The 17946-nt window shown below is 39.3% G+C and overlaps 1 protein-coding gene across 1 annotated transcript in view; it reads left to right on the top strand.

Annotated features, from left to right (window-relative positions):
* The window catches only part of zfhx3b (zinc finger homeobox 3b), a 190107-nt gene that overhangs the window by 91116 nt on the left and 81045 nt on the right, over positions 1 to 17946 (top strand). The window lies entirely within an intron of this gene.

The following is a 17946-nucleotide window of genomic DNA, read 5'->3' as shown; positions in this document are numbered from 1 at the left end:
TTGATGGTAAAGCCTTGTTAATGGGCATTTATGCATCCATTTGAGCGTGTCACAGTGTATATCGGCAACCCATGTTTTCACATTTTGAAGTTAGGTATATAATTGGACGTGTGTCATTGCCATGCAATATGTTATGTTTTTTTAAATTGATTCCTATGTTTTCATCTTAGCTGCATGAAAATGGTGAAAGTCAGGAAAGGACGTTTCAAATACAGTCGAAATGCCAACCCAAACATTAAAAGTATGACAAAAGAATTGTTTATTCAAGAGCGTCTAAGAAATACATGTACTTCCACATGCCACACAAACAGCTTGACAGAGGCTGTAATGATAATTTAAGCTAGATGAGGGCGTCAGCAAATATACATTTTTTCAAATCCTTTACAGTACGCTTAACGTTGTCTTTAAAAGATGGATGGCAAAAAAAAAAATAAAAAAATAAAACTCAAATCATGACTTGGGATATTTCGAGGGAAACGTACATAACCCTTGTGTGTGAGATAGAAGTAGACCAGGCAGCTTAACTTGGAGATTGTGTTAGCCCTAGCAGCAGTGCTAATGTTGTCTTTCGGGATTGCTTGCAGTTTGAGGAAAAATAAAATCGGGCATTACAATCATCCTATGTAACTTTGGTGGTCTTAATACTTGCGCTTTAAACCGGTCTTCATATTGCATTGACCGTACTGTGACATTAAGTGACTTTACTTCAGTGTGCCACTGTGTTTTTTTTTAATTGTTTTCAAACTGAACTCTCAACTTGTACTGGCCCACTCAGCATTTGTCCTAAGTTGCACGATAGCCTGCCACAGAGTAGAAATGATGGATGAAGCCTGGAGCCGTGACATGTCGCATCTGTGGCATCCCTCGTGCACACGCAAACACGAGAAGAAGGGAGGGTGGGAAGGCGGGCAGAGATAGAACCCAGACTAGCCATTTTTCTGGTTCTCCACATAAATATTTGTGCAGCTGATTCATAAACATTTGAACAAGAGGAGAGATGAAAGTGAGGAGTGATGTTTGGATAAACCCTTTTTGTGGGGGAGTGGGATTCTGCAAAAACAACACCACGGATTAAAAGCCATTTTACTCAGTATAACTTTTGGTGCGTGCCCTGCAACTATTAAGGTGTATTGACTATCCCAATTTAGAGGTTAACGTATGCTCAGGGTTCTAGCGTGGTCATGGTGAGCACAAGTCAGCATGTACCTGTGTTGTGGTGTGAACATTTGTCACATTGGACAGCTGCACATGCTGATTGTGAAAGCCAGCTGGTCAAACGTAATACAAAGACCACGTCTCCAGTATGTTATAAGGGATTTGAAAATGGGAAGACCACTTTGTGTTTATGTATGGATTTGCATTGAGACATACAAATGGAAGGTGTTTATATCATAATTGTTAAATTTTTATATATATAATATACATCCACCTAATTCATTGCCTGGGGTGGGGTCATGGGGGCAGTGGCCTCAATAAAGCTGCCCAGATCTCCCTATCCCCAGCCACTTCATCTGACGGGATCTCGAGGCGTTCCCTGGCAAGCCTAGAGATGTAGTATTTCCAGCGTGTCCTTGATCGCTCCTGGGGCCTCCTGCCGGTGAGACATGCCCAGAACACATCCCAACTGGCTCCTCTCAATTCAGAGGAGCAGTGGCTCTACACTGAGTCCCCTGTGAACGACTGAGCTCCTCACCTTATCTCTAAGGGAGAGCCCTGCCACTCTGTATAGAAAACTCATTTTAGCCGCTTGTATCCGGGATCTTTTTCTTTCAATCATGACCCATAGTTCATGAAAATAGGTGAGGGTAAAAATGTAGATCGACCGGTAAACAAAGAGTTTTGCGTTTCTACTCAGATCCTTCTTTACCATGACGGACCGTTATAGGATCCGCATTACTTCAGACGCTGCATCGATTTACTGTTTTCTCCCACCTTCACTCGTGAACAAAACTCAGAGATCTGATCCCCAACTTGGAAGGAGTATGCCAGCCTTTTACAGCTGAGAACCATGGTCTCGGACATGGAGGTGCTGATCCTTATCCTATCCACTTCACACTCTACTGTAAACTGCTCCAGTGAGAGCTAAAAACTACGGCTTGAGGAAGCCGACAGCAACACATTATCTGCAAAAATCATGTATCCAATGTTGAGGCTTTTAAACCGGACCCCTTCCCCGATAAGGCTGCACCTAGAAATTCTGTCCATAAAAGTTGTGAACTGAATCGGTGACAAAGGGCAGCTTTGGCAGAGTCCTACTCCATCTGGAAACAAATCCAACTTACTGCTGGCAATGCGGACCAAACTCTAGCAACGGGCATACAGGGTCTGCACAGCCCAGATAAGATTTGGTGTAATATATGTATATCTCATTATATATTCCCTATCATAATTATTCCGGTGTCAAAGGGTACTCTTTCTTGCTTCTGGCGCTTTCCTTAATTTATAACAGTTGCGAAGGAGGAGCATGATAAAATTGGCTGCCCACCGACCTCTATGGAAGGAAGAATAAGGTTAGTAATAGTCAAACAGGTGAGAAAGAGAAACACAAATGTTCTCTGGATGCATTTCCTACAGGAGAGCAATCAAATTCAAACCTAGTTTTCATTTTTTTATTTTTCAAATATTTCCTGACGAGGTGTCACCGCACACTAGTGTGCTACACCACACTGGTAGAGAACCACTTCTATCAAGCATAGTCACGTAAAAAAAGGTTTTCCCCAAAACCTGTAAGAATACAACTGATTTTACAGTAATAAGATAATGTCTTGCTCCACCTCTTTGTATTGTTTATGATGCATGAGCCTGATGAGTCAAGAAGCCATTATTGGCCCAACAGAGCGGCAGTAGACTGCAGATTGTTTTCAGTCTTCGTTTGTGTGCTGAGAGTTCAAAGTCCTGCTTGACATCAGAAAGCTGATGCTGAGTGAGCCTGACTAGCTGCAGCCTGTGGTCTGCCAAAGGTTACTGAATTATTACTGACGGTTTCGGGGGGTAACTGTCCGACCGCAGGACCGAGGCATATTAATCATTTATTTGATTGTCCGCGTGTGCTGATTAATCAATTGGAGTCGGATCTGCAGGATTAACTACCCTATTATTCGCACTGCAAGAACAGATAGGAGCGAAATAAGACTTAAAAATATCATATTCCATTCATCAATGTATTTTTAGGCTCCGTGTAGAATCTACAAACTTGTGGCTGAGGGGCTAATGGCAGCCCATGGGATAATGGTTTGAGCTCCCTGCCTTAATATGGAAGTTTAAAGGCACATTGCATATAACTAGGTGGTGACTCCTAGTGCTAGAAACAATTCATTCATAAAAAATACATGATATAAACATGCATTTGTATGTCTACATATCTGCATTCGCGCCACATAACATGAGCCTTGCCTAGACAAAGCTGACATAATGTCCACCATCGAGTACCCTAAAGACAAAAAAGTCAGTAAAGGTCTGGCAAAAAAACTGTGGTTTGGTCACTTTCCCATTGTTTTTATTTTTCCTTGTGCGTTTTAATCTCTAGTTTTTAATTGTTTTTAATTGCACTACACAGTACAGCAACCTCTAGTGGTCCAATATTACACACTGTCCCTTTAATGTAAGTGCAGCCCACAAGAAATGCAGATTAATTTATTGAGGATGGATGATTGATTCTTTATGTTCATAATAATTCTTAAAGAGATAGTGTGTATTATTGTGCCTCCTCGTGTTAAAAACATCAATTTAAAAAAAATACACTATTGGTTTTAATATTAAGCAAACATACATGAACTGTCATTCAAATGTACATTATTTTTACACTCTTTGTAGATGAATTTGTATTTAATTTACATAACATAAGGCTTTCCAGTGTGGGAGCTGACATGATTGTTGGCCCATCTTGCTGATGAGGGTACCCCCAAAAAGTTTGGACTTTGTAGCTTTTTTTTCAGTTGCATTTCTCAATGCAGTGTCCTCTTGTGGAAAAAAAAATACACACTGTCCCGTCAATGTTAGTGTATCTCAAGCAAGTTATGGATTATTTTATCACTGATTGGTTAATTTAGTTAAATGTTAATTGTTTTTCAGTTTTGCTTCCTATTGTGTGTATTTTTGAGATATTCTAGAACAGTGGAATGTTTTGAGCAATGCTTTTCTTGGCCCAACCTCATCTGAACCAGTGATTGTCAACTTGCGGGTTGGTACCCACAGTTGGGTCACATACCTGTTTCCAGTGGGTCGCGGGTTTTGACCTGGCAAATAATGCCAAGATGAAGAAAAAACTGAGGGTCAATTACACATTAGACTTTTTGTCAATCTGCGCCATTCCAATTGTGTTTAAGAGGGATCTAAACTAATTTTATTGTGATTTTGTTTTTTATATCCCTTTTCTGCCCATAATAATCGGTCCCGAGAAAGGGGAAGGAAGAATTGAAAACTGACAACAACGATTGAGTCGAAAAAGGAAATATTTGAAAAATATGAAATATTGTGAATGTTTGCCAATGAAGCACTGCGTAAAGGTACTGTACCTTAAATGGTTTAGAAATTAGAATAGTTCTTGTTTAACACAACAGTGTATTGCTATTTTTATTACCTACACAATTAAGTAATCATTGTTGCTAAGTGACTTTTTTTATTTTTAGATTTTGGGTACAAACTTCTTATAGTATGTATTTTAAAGCCGTTTTAGGGGTCGCTAACATGCAATGTAGGTTTTCTGGTCATTTTGTTTTTGGGGAAAAAATAAAAATGTGAATATATTCTAGTTCTGCTTTAAACTGCAAAATTCTTTCATTCGATACATTTGAGAATTGGATTATTGTCTCATTTAGGTCGCAACTTGTCATGAGGGTGGAATAGTGTGTCGTCAAGTCAGACCAGTTGAGAACCCATACCTGTCAACCTCCACGGCTCCATGCCCGTACAAACTGTCATATTTTCCCATAAAAAATACAAAATAATCTTACACCATTATTTTTTTCCCGGAATGATGCATGATGGGAAATCCCCAGGCAGCAGAAGCATGCGCACAGTAGCATCAAACCGCACGCTTCGTTTGAAACAAAAAAACGATACTGACATAGAGGTGTCTGCGGCAAACTCGTTAGACTTGATTGATTTGCCCTTTCGTGATAGTCGGTGTATACCGGATGGTACCTATCATTGACAAATTTGCGTTTTTCCGTACAGATTTTCTCGTACGTCGTACACGTCTTAAAATGCATAATAAACATAATTTGTACGGAAAAAACGTACAGGTTGACAGGCATGAGAACCACATATCTAAACTCTAACAAGTAAATGGAGTTTGAGACCCCTGATGAAGATGAATTCAAAACAGAGGCAATATTGGGGCGAGCTGCAACCCAAGGGCAGGAGGATAACAGTGGAGGGGAGGAGGAAGAAAAGGAGAGACCCTGCAGCTTGTGAGCTATTTCCGAAGATGGGTAAAAGGCAGAGCTTAGTATTTCCTCAAACCTGGCACCGAAAATGAAGTTGTGCAGCTGCGAGTGAGAGAGCGGCGAGGAGGGAAGGGGTGTGGGGAGACCAGAGAAACAGGAAGTTGATGGAAAAATGATAGCTGTCTCCACCTGGAGTAAGACTGCGTGAGCCATATGGGCTGCGGGGAAGGCAAATCTAGAGGGCGGCTCCGTCGCTGCTTACTTTGCTCTCTTTAGGTAAGTTCAACTCCTCCAACAATCTAATGGCTCCTGTTTACCCACTTCGCTCTCTCTTTTGAGTCTATAAATTCTCAATCTGCCAAGTGTTTAATGTGTTGTGTCATGTGGTAATGCCTTTGATTCCGACATGCCTCCCTTTGTAAATACAAGAAGCCCTTAAAAAGGTTGTGGGTTTTTACAAGCATGGCGCCCCCGGCGTTTTGCTGGGGAATGCACTGACAGGGACTGGGAGAGCGAGTGAGGGAGCGCGAGGTGCTTGGAAATTGAAGACGCTTGCCATTGCTCGTCTTGCCAAGCGCTCTTTCTTTCTGCTTTGGGTCGCACGCTGTGGGAGAAAAGTGAAAGGGGAGGAGCCTGCCTGGGCTCTCTACTGGTTCAACACGAGTGATGGGACGTTCGCAAACAAAGCGGCTATAAGAGCGAATAACGAGTGGCGACTCCCTTTCGAATCTGTCGCTCTGTATATTTTTACTTTTGCTCTCTGTCTCTATTTTTCTTATACTCTTTGTTTCATTCTATCTCGCTCTATACATACGCCTTCCCTTTATTTTTCATTAATTCTCATTGTTTTCTCTCTCTGTCATTCTCTTTTGTTTTTCTTTATCTCTCTGTCATCCTCTCTTTTTGTTCTCTCTTGCTCTCTATTTTTCTCCTTACCTCTATTTTTCTTCATCTCTTATTTTCTCTTTCTCTCTCTTTTATTCTTATTCTTTTGTTCCATGTTTCGGTATCTTTTTATCTGTCATTCTCTTTCTCCTTTAATATCTCTCTTTTTAATCATGCTTTTCCCCTTTATTTTTCTATCTTTTTCTCTCTCTAATTTTCTCATTTTATTTTTTGTGTTCCCCTTTTCTCTCCGTCTCACGCTTTTCTCCCTTTTCTCTCTTTTTGTCTCTTTCTCGATGTCTCTTTCTCTCTCCCTCTTTTTCGAAGGTGCTCGTGACTGGTCAATACAAGTGGCTTCCTCTCTGTGTTGCTTGCTTTGTATAAACAATTTGAAAGTTTAAATTAGGTAAAAGTTCCCTCTATTGTTGAAAAATAAAGGCTATTATAAAATAAAGCAGTGTTGGGCCGTATGTTTCACACCTAGGTCTCCAGAAGGCTGAATCAATCCAACCCTCAATTACTATTTAATGTCTTTAATACATTTACTGAAGCTACAGCAGTGACACATTTTACAAAATGCATCAATAATAACCTCAACAAATTGAAATATTATGGAGGAATTTAGTCCCATTTTACGCACCAAAATTCATTTTTTATTTGTGCTCCAATTCCATCCTTCTGTATTTCCTCAATATTTACTTATTTATAATTCTGGCGTTCAGAATCAGTGCGTTTCAGTTTCGTCAAGTTATTTTCAATCGCCATCAAAGCTAATACTGAATGTCAAGCCTGCCCGGTTGTATTTCTGGCTTAAGTTTGTATTCGAAGTTTGTGTTCGACAGAAGCAGTGACACAGGTATTTTTTTTTACCTTTCCGTTGTAATACTTCTGTTACGATCCCCAACCAATCATAGTTTGTGAAACAGGTGACGTTTCCCAAGGCTTGCTAGCAGGCACTGGCCCCACCAACTCTAAATCTGATATGCTAAACCAACACGTTTATCCAACACTGATGTTATGTCTCATGGCCTTCAGAAGTATTTGTGCAGGCCTCTGGGCAGATTACTGACCCTGCAACAAGTAACTCTGAAATGTGATGGGTTAAATGTTTAAATATAAAAGCACACATCTTGAATTAGCACAACCGGGAAAGAGGCAATGAAAGGAAGCTGACAATTTGGATTATTTTTATGGACAAAATAGATAAATAGATAGATACTATAGAATTCATAGAATAGAATTAATATTATTTGATTCACATGCTTTTAAGGCCAGTAAAAAGGGCCCTTGCGGCCCACCGCTGTAATATAATAGCAGAATACATTTTTAGAATTAATTAATCTGGTGCATAATGTTTTTAAGTATTTCTAATATATTGTTAAAAACATCTTAAGAACTAACAGTGAGACCAGCTAAAAGAGCCGTTCTCTAAAAAGAGCCAGAATTCCCATCGATACTCAATACTGCGCCATCATTATGCACTTTTCAGCAGGTTTTACCTTTAACACTTTCCTCCCGGGGTTGAGATTAGTGCTCGCCACGCTTGATTTACTGCACAATTACCCAACAGGAGCGCCGTGTAATCAATAAACAGGAAGGGGGCAAAGTGGTCGTCTTCGAACTGCAGTTTGAACGCTTTATGTGCTGTCGGCCTGTGTACCATGCCAGCCTGTGAGATATCTATCAGACGTTACCTTGTTGCTTTTCCACTGCTCTTACAAAAAAAATAGCCCTCGACTACTCTGCAGCTCCTGAGCCGTGCCTCAGTCGGAAGTCAGGGAACAAACTGTTGACTTAATGGACATTAACTAAATGTCACAAGTTTTGCTTGTGACAATTGCTTTCTCTGTCCTGACTTTTCCCCTGCCTGACTAAAGAATGTCAAAGGTCCCATTGGTCTTATTCCATATAAAATTGTCTTGTGAGATTATCTTTCAGTCTGAGGTGGACACATTTCATACATGCTAACCTTTTGACTCTTTTTATGCGCAAAACACAATCTGTCGCCTGAATATGTATTAAAAAAAAAAGAAACAAGTAGTTGTTTAAAACTAGATGTGGCGAACTTTAAAAAAAAAAAAAGGAAATGCATTTTTGGAGCAGTTTTTTTTTTATTCTCGCTTCAAGAAAAAGTAGCAGTAAACTGAAACACTAGTCTCAAGTCGAGATGTTTGTTGTTTAATTAAAAAAAAAAAAAAAGCTAATTCTTTGTAAGGCTTTTTTATCGTTATATTTATATAACACTTTTTCTGGGTGATTCCTTTCCCCAAATTCCGAGACTTTGGGCTGATTGAATGATGGCTGAGAAATGAAATGAAATGAAATGATCTGCATTTATATAGCGCTTTTCAAGTCAATGACTTCCCAAAGCGCTTTACAATGTGCTCCACATTTCCCAATAGCGGCCTTGCAGCCATGTAAGGCGCTAACTTGCTTATTGGGGGTATTAGGGGTTCAGTGTCTTACCCAAGGACACTTTGACATGTAACATGGACGAGCCGGGATTCGAACTGGGATCCCTTGATCCCAAGACGAGCGCTCTACCTCCTGAGCTACTGCCGCTGAGTCCTCCTTTCCGCTATCTTGCCGGAACCCCTCCTCCCCCTGGTTCCTGAACTCTGAACTTGGAAATGTGACAGTGACACAAAGAACATTCTGAGAGTAAACATGCACACTAGGTTGCCAGGCAGATCTCAAGCCATAGCCATTTTGTTTACGTTTGGGAAAGTCTCAGAGCAGCTAATAGAAAAAACGTACTGTATTGCATTTTTGCCTCCGTATCCTGAAATACCTTGGTAACTACAGGCAATATTATCTCGTTCAGGTACTTTGTAACCTGCAACTTTCATAAGCAGAGACATTCCTAAGCAGATGTACCACTTACCAGCCTCCCTGTGCGGAGTTTGCATGTTCTCCCCTTGCCTGTGTGTGTTTCCTCCCGGCACTTTGGTGTCCTCCCACAATCGATAAACAAGCAGGTTGATTGGTGACTCCAACGTCTCCCTTGGTATGAGTGACTGTGTGGATGGTTGTCCTTCTCTGTATGCCCTTCTGGAAACCGGTTCAGGGTGATCCCTGTTCGCTGACCGGGGATAGCTTGAATGGGCTCCGGCACACTCCGTGACCCAAGTGAGGATAAGCCGGGCAGATGATGGATGGATACAAATTTTCTGAATTTTAATTATCTAATCAAAGGTTCTAAAGCAACAAAATGTTTCATTTGAAGGGCTTCATTTTGAGTTCAACAGTGAGACAGAATCTTCTCTGTGAACTTTTAATGTGACCAAAACACATGCACTTTTTCTACCTTTTGGTGGTGTCCCGTTCCAGAGAGAGGGACCTGGACAAGTCCTGATGAATGTGGCATGCTTTAACCTTAAGGCAGTCTTGCCTCTCCTTACACTCACCGCAGTGAGCAGCTGTGTGGTCATGCCCGATTCTTTTCTGGGACTGTGAGTTACGTTTTTGCAAACATGACCAAAAGCAAACGGCTTCCTCCAATTAGCTGAGCCTGGGTTTGATTTTTGGTGATGACAACCACATCTCAGCAGCAATTACACTGCTCTAGGAATGATGAAGGTTTAGTTTATTGATCCTGCATTGATCCACCTGATCAATGAGCACTTTTGTTTCTTTCATATGGAAAGTGAAATTATAGTGTTTTTCCCCACCATTGGCTAATGAGCAGACCCAATAGAATCCCCTAATAAATGTGCGCTGCGGCGCAAGGCTCGTATGTATTAGTGACAGAGTTGCTAATACTCACGGGATAAAAGAGGCGGGGTGGTTTACGGATTCATTTGTCAGCACAAGTGCACTGATTAAAAGATGACGATACAAAGGGAAAACAAGAAATTGATCAGGCATCGGGCAAAAGCCCTGCCTACAACATTCACCCAATTGTAAAAGTTTGAAACATGTTTTGGCAGAAATATTCCTGCTTAAATGTTCATTTGCGTGATAGCAACGCTTTGCTTCCATATTGCAAAATCAGAATTAAATTATATATAAGTTTAAGTGGAAGTTTATTCTTTGAGGTAGAATGATCTGTTCCCTCTTGTTTTCTCAAACATTCTTCCCTTCTTTGAAAGGAATAGAAATGTCTTTTTTTTTCATTCTGAGCTGTTTGCAATGTGTGTTGGTGTTAAGCTATTAGACAATCTTGAAAAGCAACTTTGTGTGGCCTTAATGCACAATGCGTTATTCTCTTTGTTTGAATTGTATGCCTGGATTGTAAGACATGTTTAATAATTGTTCAACTGCTGTCATTTCCGGTCATTATGTAATGATTTATCTCAAAAAGGTTATGTCAAAAAAAACAAAATGTGCACTTATGTAATGGTTGGAACACGAATATTTAGTCAAATAACTTTTATCACTAGACACACTGAACATTAATAAATGGCCTATGCCAGCCATTCATTCTCTAACAACTGAAAAACATACCCCTTAAGAGTATGTCATCACTGTAGTTTAGGAACATAAAGTAACCCTTTTTTAGTGATTATTTTCTTTTTAGCAAGCTTAAATTTTAAAGATTAAAGGGATATTGTATAATTCAGCCCCTCCCAGTGGTGAAAAAAACGTAATTTATTAAAAAAAAACTATGGATTTGAATAATAGGTACATATAAATTAACTACCGTATTATGAACTTGTATTCCTAAAATAATCATAGCTTAATAAATTTGTATTTATTTTACATAACATGAGACTCACTTGGAGGAAGCTGACATGATTACCCCCCAAAAAAAACTCTTGAAAAGATGGACAGAAAAAAGGGTGCCGTTTGCTCCCCTTGAGTTTCTGTGATTTGTATTATCCCTTGTGCTATGTAGCACTTGTTTTCAGTAGTACTACACATTCCAGTGAATTTCAGTGGTCAAATAAAACACAGGGTCCCTTTAAACGTGCTTTAACCAAAAAGTGAATTCGCCATGGGACCCTGTTTTACATTGTAAACATTTTGTAAAGGCAAAAACGTAAATAATGACAACAATGGAGACATGATTTATTCACATGATGATATTTACATTGTTAAAATACCTAAACATTATATGTAATATTGCCTAAGCCTGGTTGTAATTACAGAGCATGACAAATCTTTGAAGTAGTGTTATATTTCCCGCGTTGGTTTTTAAGTGTGACTTTAAATGCCCTCCTTCAAAAAAGACCGCATTAAGTGCATGTATTGCAAGTGCAACACTCGTGTAAGTTGCAGCTTTGTGTATTCCCGGCGGAAAAGTGCTGACCGGTGGAGCTGGTGGGTGTTTGGCGTACAAATGGCGTGAAGAACCCTCAGCTGCCGCTTTCACTCCAACCAAGCACTTCACGCTCCATGCAAATAAGCCCACATATAGACCTGCTCTGTGTTCTGACCTCCACTCGACCCCACTCATTAATTTTAATTTTAAGAAGAGACACCTCTCGAAGACCATGTTGCTTTTGCTATGGCAATGCTTCTCATAAAGATAGCCAAGCTTTAAATATTGACACTATCTGAACACATAATCTACGTTCTTAATAAGATTGCACCTGGGTCGCTTCTCAACACTTTGCTAAGAATTGAACATAAAACAAGATAGTTCAATGCCAAATGTCTCTCTCAAATGAGAAGAGCCAGCCAATTTTTGCAATTTTGACTCATTTTTGAAGGGCTACAGAAAATGTACTTGTGTAGCTGTATAGGCAGAGGATGAATCAAAATAAAGCTTGAACCCTTATCTTCCATTAAAAAGTATTTTTTACCATTGTTTAGTAAACAACCGTTGAACATGTTTGTTTTTTGAAAAAGGTGTTTTTGTGAAAGAATGCATTTCGAGCAAAACTTTCACGTCAGTGTTTTTTGTTTGCATTTGTGATACCTGCGATATCTAAACAATGTTTTCCATGAACACAGGGGCACTTTGCTTGGAAAATAATATTTTATTGCAAGAACACTGAACTTATGCATTATTGTTTTCGATAACCTTTTAGGCCTGATGTTTCCGGTGACATGACCACACAATTTCAGTGACCATGGCGATGCACAAAACGTCACACCTCCCTGCCCCGACGATGATGAAAGGGCTTGGAACTCTTTTTTTTTTCTAAAAAACAATAAATATGTCAAAGTTCTTAGCATGCTGGAGATAGTATAGATATAGTATAGACAGTATAGAATGTTTACACATGAACTAGGAAGAGGAAGCTTTTTTTTCTTTTTTTCTTCCGTGTGGATCCTGGGTGACCTCTCACAGCTCAACACAGTGGTAGAAGTGGAAAGAAGTACTATTGTACTGTCTTCTACCCGGAAAAAGGTGCACACAATACAGAATCTAACTTACAGCAATGTCCGGATATTTTTCGACAGCCTGAAAAAAATGATCGTATCTAGCGTTTTTCGTAAAGTCGTAAGTAAGAGAGCGTCTTTATTTGGCGTACTGAAATCATTCACAGAGGCTTAATACTTATACCTTTTAAAAATAAAACCAAAAAACACTTTGGGACAACGTTTCTGAAAACGTATTTGTACATCAATGGGACTGAATGAGTTAAGAAACATGCAGCTACCACAACCTTATTACGTAACCTGAAGCAACAACCAATTAAGCAGTAATAAAATATTTACAATACCAAAGCAAGGACACCGGGGGTGAAAGCTAGATAGTATGAGCCTGAGGAGGCGGGATTCTGTGTCTCTTTTCTACACTTGTGTTTGCAAAAACACACAACACAAGCTCAACTAGTACGGACAGCTACAAAGTTAAGCGCATGGGCCAATTTGTAATTATGGCTTCTGGCCTGCCTCCCCCCTTCCTCAGCCATGGGCTTTTTGGGTCACGCTAACCAGTGAACTGCAGGGAGCGGACGCTCAACATGCAGCTGGGTTGGCTCACACATCCAGATGAGGGCAATCCTTTTCATTTAGTTTTGCTGATTGGCTGAGGAACGTGTTGCAATGAATCTGCATTCTTGTCCATGTGATGTTTGTTCGCCCAGACTAATTGTGTTTGGGTCATGTTCCTGCTCTGCATTTAATTCGCATTGACTGCATTAATCATTTGGAGTGGTGTTTGCTTGCACGTTAATCCAACACCCTTTTGTTACCAAATCCGCCCCATCTCCTTCAATCACAAACGTTTTAGCCTTCATTTACGTGAGAGGTAAGATCATGCCTTAAAAAATCCAGCCCAACCTGACCCTGGTCCACTAGTTTCAATACCCGACCCAGCCCAAGCCCAAACAATTAACTTGATTCGAGAGACAGAGCCCCAAACAAACCCAAAGTTTTATATTTCATTTGAGCGGACTCAGGAGAAGCAGTATTGTTTTTTGCCGACTTTCGGGTCATGCTCAGGCCGATAATCTTACCTCTAGTTTACATTAAGCAACACACAAGTTCTGATTCAGGAGTAGGCAAGATGACGCTGATTCTTCATTTTATGTGGACATTTCAATAAAGGCTTGGATCTGAATCTCTCCGTGACAGATTTTAAATGTAAAGTCTACGTAATAGAAATTTGTCCTGCAGGTACCTAAATTATGGCCCTGGGAAAATTTTTGACCCGCCATAAGTTTTTAGATTGCTCAGGCACATGATAAAGACATTTTTGAAACAGTCCTTCAGACTGGATTAGTGTGAAACAAGGGTGTTGAATATATACTTCAGATCAGGGGTGGGCAAACGTTTTCAGTCGCGGGCTGCGTTGGTTTAAAAATATTTAAGGCCCGATTAAAAATACGGCTGATTGGTGTAGTTAGCTTTATTTTTTTATTTTGTTTGTGTATGATAATAAAGAGGCATAAATTTGATACTTCACCAATTCATGAAGACAAATTATTAAATAGGAAAATCAATGTTTCCTCATTTGCATTTACCTGTACAAGTTATGGTTTAGTGTCTAGTTGTTTATAAAGGAACCATTTCATCTAACTGGTTTTGAAAGACTCCAAATCTGAAATATAATATATATAATATTTACAAATTTAAGTAATACTAAATTAATATATCCTTTTCAAGCACTAAATATGACCATTTTGCATTGAAAGCCACTACAGGAGTATTTTACTGCATAACATTTAATATCTTGCTAAATCATAGTTATTATTGAAAAGCAAGTATAGAAAATCATAGCCAGCTATTTGAATGTTGGCCACAAGAGGAACAAAAAATATCGTTTTAATGGGGCAAATGTAGGGAGACAACATAAGAAAATACATGCTTTTTTTATTTTTATTTTTTTATTTTTTTCAACTAAATCAAATGCAACTCAGTTTGAATTTGGACAATCCTGGTCCCTCTAGTCAATCCATGTTGACATTCTTACCATTAATCATGCTCCTCTCACATTCAAGTTTAAATGACTAACACAAATGGATATTTTTCAGACAAAAATTTATTTTGATCATGTTGTCTCTGCATGCAAGATCCAGAAGTTGCTGGATTGAAAGCAAAGGAAATATTTGTTTTAACAAATGTTCTGCATATAAGTTTTTTGTTTGAAAATCCCCCAAAAACGTATACTTTTTACAGACTGATATCGGACAGAAATCAATATCATTTTTTTAACATGTTAAGTTGGAACTCTCACACCATTTGAGAGCAGAGACAATTGATGTTGTAACCTAATTTAATGTGCTTGAATATTTATTTTTCAAATATCACATTTTGTGAGATTGTGAACAACACTGTCAAATTTAGAAGACATATTTTTTTTTTCTTCACTAGGACTTAGCCGACAGCGACGTGTTCGGGTGACAATGCAAAATGTTTTTGACACTTACAGTACTTATGTTTTCATCATGCCTGAGCTAAAGGATTCTGTTAGATTTTTAGCTTTCCATGCCTACAGGCTAGTACAATTCTGGTCATTACAATCACAAACATTGTCTTCCACAAAATGACAGCACTTACGTGTTAAATGTCACTCACATTCAAAGTGGCTTTACCGGCCCCACTTCATAGCCAGAAGAAAGGGAGTGTGTTATTAAGGTTTTATGGGTGTCATCATATTCTTGGATGGTTTCAGTTGGGTGTCTTGCTCATATTTCCTTGTAATTCTCGATACGGAAAGTAAAGTTTCATTGATAGATTGTTTTATAGCCGGCCTTACTCAAATCTTTGTAAAGGATATTCGTAACATGTAAGCCCTGTCATGAATTAGCTCAGCGGTACGATGTTGCGTCACAATTTTGGGTGATAAATCAGAAGAGCCAGGCAAGTCCTGAGTTGTTTTCCTCAACTTCCAGATGGTACATTGCCAGTACTTAGTCAGCTGTCTGCAACCAATGCTTTGTTTGGGTGCCCCTACTGGCTCCACACTCTTCCAACCCCCTGCAGGCAGACTCCTTGTACTACAGCGTTCTCCTGCCAGCACAGGTTTCATAAAAGCATTGGGAGGTTAAGCGGTTAATTAGCTACCTTCAGAGGAAGGCAACAGCTTGCTGATAATTTGCGTTTTTTTTTTTTTTCTATTTAAGGTTTGGCGTTTGGTGACATAACTTCCTGTCTGTTATGTCGTCAGTGTGGCGGGTTACAAAAGGGAGGGCTGGCTCATTAACCCATTCAATGCCATAACCTATGAATATGTTTTCAGAAGCATTGTCCCTGAGTGTCAAAATGTAAAATCCATGTTTTTTTCTTGTTTTATTAAAAGTATATATCTATAAATTATAAACTGTTTGGCGCTGCTCACTGATAAGTATTTAGCCTCTTTGAATAAGTACAGTGTGATTAATTACAATTTGATGGCAGGAGTGTTTTGGTCTTTGTCTACTCTATAAATTGAAGAAAAACATCTGGCATCGAGTGAGTTAAGAAGTATCTAATTATAAATGCACATTGTAGATACAGTTGCACCTCTTTTTATGAGCACTTCTACAGTCTACACAAGAGAATTTCCATATACAAGATTATTCTTTACCAAAAATGTTGCTCGCTTTACGAAAGAAAATCCAGTTCAGGAGCAGTCCCAGAGGCTACCTAGAGACCGCTCCCTGCCATCTGATATTGCACACTAGGTTATACCTGTAAAGTACATGTATTCCACAGCAAGTTCATTTTGATCAGGTCTATTTAATCCAATTAAAAGCATCACTTTTTTGTTACTTTGTGACATTAGCCATGAGTTTGGGAAAGGGTATAAAGTCTGGGGAAAAAAAGGAGAATGATGAAAATTGAAAGGAAGCAAGAAATTGTTGTGTGACCAAGCCAGGAATTACAATCAGGAAGCAGCGAGTGCCAAACACAAAGCCACGGAAGAATTTACGCAGCGCTTTGCTACAAAAATTTCGGAGGGAGTTTATACAGTAATTCCTTACTGTATCGCGGTTTACCTATCGCAGTTTTGCTCTTTTGCGGATTTTCATTGTACATTGTGTTCTGCGTTGTGACTGGCTAAACAGACGAATATGCTCTCTATCGCCAACAAATTGGACGTATCTACCCGTTGACATTTTTTTGTGAAGGCCTCTGTCTAGACTTCTGATCCTTTCCGGATGCACTGTATATATATATATATATATATATATAAACTAAAACAAAATACCAATTATAGAGCTACAAATAAAAACACAGAATTGCAGTTGAGTGAAAGACCATTCTATATTGTCATTATTCAATAATACATCACGGCGGCGTAGTGGTTAGCGCGTGTGCAGCACAGTTCTAAGGGCATGGGATCGAACCTCCTGTGTGGAGTTTGCATGTTCTCCCCATGCTGTTCTCCCCATGCTTGCTTGGGTTTCCTCTCCCACATTCCAAAAACATGCTTGTCAGGTTAATTGGCCGGTCCAAATTGTCCTTAGTTGTGAATGAGCGAGCGGATTGTCTATCCCTGTGTGCCCTGCGACTGGCTGGCCACCAGTTCAGGGTGTCCCCTGCCCACTGCCCGAAGACAGCTGAGATGGGCTCCAGCACCCCCGCGACCCTACTGAAGATAAGCGGTGCTGATAATGGATGGATGGATGGACATAAAAATTGGAGGTCTTCTTAAAATAGCTCACTAGTAATGGATCATTGTGATTTTCGAGTAAATGTGATTTTTTAGTGATTGACTTAACTTCTAATAATTACTGTTATTACCTCGTTGTAACAACATAGTAGTAAAATAAATTATTTTAGAAATGTATTATAAATGTAAGCCCTTTTTTGTAAATGGTTTCTATTACTAGTTATTGCGTAACAAAATTATATATGTACTACATATTATTTTACTTCAATTATTTCAAAACAGGCCTAATATATACTGTTATTTGAGCAAGACTTTTAGGTCAATAAGTGATAGTTGGGTGTATGATTGGAGTCAGCAATGCAGTGATTAGTAACTTTTGGATGTCCCCCTTATTTTATCGAAGAGAAGAATCTGCAGTACATCCACGCTACACTATAGATAATGCAACACAAAATGCGCACACACATATAGTCACACGCCAAAGCATAAACAATCAGCATTGGCCCAAATTACTGTCTACATTGATTGCCTCCCTTCTGCAATTATGTTCCCATTGTTCACTTTCCAGCATCTTACTCATTCGAACAGAATTCAATAATTATTGCTTTATTTAACGTGAACGCAAGGAATGGTGGTTGGTGTGGAACGTGTGTGGTGAACTGCTTTGCCTTTCTGTGTCGTCCCCCCATATGCCTCCCCCCCTCTCCTTCTCATTGCTATTTTGTTTGAAGGTTTTGCACT

The sequence above is a fragment of the Urocampus carinirostris genome, chromosome 4 (assembly GCF_059441175.1).
Source record: "Urocampus carinirostris isolate Australia breed hairy pipefish chromosome 4, RoL_Ucar_1.0, whole genome shotgun sequence".
Lineage (NCBI taxonomy): Eukaryota > Metazoa > Chordata > Actinopteri > Syngnathiformes > Syngnathidae > Urocampus > Urocampus carinirostris.
This window is presented reverse-complemented; position numbering and strand designations above follow the sequence as displayed.